The sequence below is a fragment of the Dendroctonus ponderosae genome, unplaced genomic scaffold (assembly GCF_020466585.1).
Source record: "Dendroctonus ponderosae isolate FM_Combo_2020 unplaced genomic scaffold, Dpon_F_20191213v2 Dpon_F_20191213_4, whole genome shotgun sequence".
NCBI classification, from domain to species: Eukaryota; Metazoa; Arthropoda; class Insecta; order Coleoptera; family Curculionidae; genus Dendroctonus; species Dendroctonus ponderosae.
In genome coordinates, this window is record NW_026018611.1 from 2,696,444 (window position 1) to 2,697,862 (window position 1,419).

The following is a 1,419-nucleotide window of genomic DNA, read 5'->3' on the forward strand; positions in this document are numbered from 1 at the left end:
ATTTTTTAAAGACATAAATTTTTGAGGCAAAATACACAAAAAGAAGTTTGTAAAAAATGAATCCGCCTCAACAATATAGAACTTTCCTATAATAGTTTTTATTACACATATTGGATTTTGACTGAACATGAATTCCCCACAAGCACAGGATAACTTAACAAATAAATTGCTGTTTTAGTTTTACCATTCTCGAACCGAAACGGAAATATTTATTCAAAGTCTGACACGAGAACGGGCCCTTAACTCATTCCCTATGAAGTTTCGGGACTATTCCCAATATCCCAGCTTCATTAAAGCGAAGAACTTCCTGTTGGCCCGCCGGACCTTAACGGTGTCCGACTTTGAAATAAACTTTGGCTTCAGTTCCGGCATGTTTTAAATTTTAGATGTTTTAGACGCTCAAAATGGGTTTCTGTGGAACAGAGAGCCACTGTGTTGTATTTTCAATGCAATCATTAAGGGAAAAAAGTCTAGAAATTATCTTTGTCTCATGGAGTCTACAAGAGTAACGTCTTAATTCCCAGCCCTGAAGCAAATTCATGTTTCTTTTTAAATTTTCATGCCGAATTGGGAAAATGTTTGCTACTTAGCGCTCAGATGGAGTGCCGAACATAGGATTTTGAGGGAACCAGAGTTGATAACTTACAACTCAAGTGGGAAAGGAATGTTCATCAGTGCCCTTGTAGGTACCTACTTATTTTATTTGGTTGAGTCTTTGAACTTAAAGCGGAGACCAACACTTCCGCGTCAACTTAAATGCTATAAAATTAGCATTTATAAGGTGACTCAAGTGTATTTTAAATTAAGTTTCCGAAAAGCTTGTTGTCAGTGGCCGACCCGATTTCGGTGCCAAAAACGATACATGATTGTAGCAAGAAGCCCATAAAGTATGTATACCTCGATTTCGAACAACCCAAGCCAAGATTGCTTTTATTCTTCTTTTCCTTCGAACTTTGGGGGTGAATTCGGTATGATTTGTTGTTGCTGGCTTGTCTGCCTGCTATGTTGGCAAACTTCAATGGAAGTTCGCGATTGGTTTTAAAATTTAAAACGACTGATAAACGTCGGTTGTATTTTTAAGTGACGACCTGAAAGTTGAATGCGCCCAAGTTTTATTCAATTAGGAATCGATATTTATTTCAGTTCATGCAAATCATAATTAATGTAAGTAAAAATTATACATCAGTGTTCATTTGCTGTATAAACTTTGGAATAGCGGCTCTCCACTATTCTATTTGCTCAAAAAACGGAAGCCAAACTATTTATCTTTTATTTGATATATTTTTTATTCCCTTTCCACATAGCAAAATGATATTCCCAGAACATACCTGGAACATTCATGTGATGTACATGCATATTCCTGGGACATACATGAGTTCCATTATGAACATTCCATGTATGTCCCAGGAATCTGTCAGA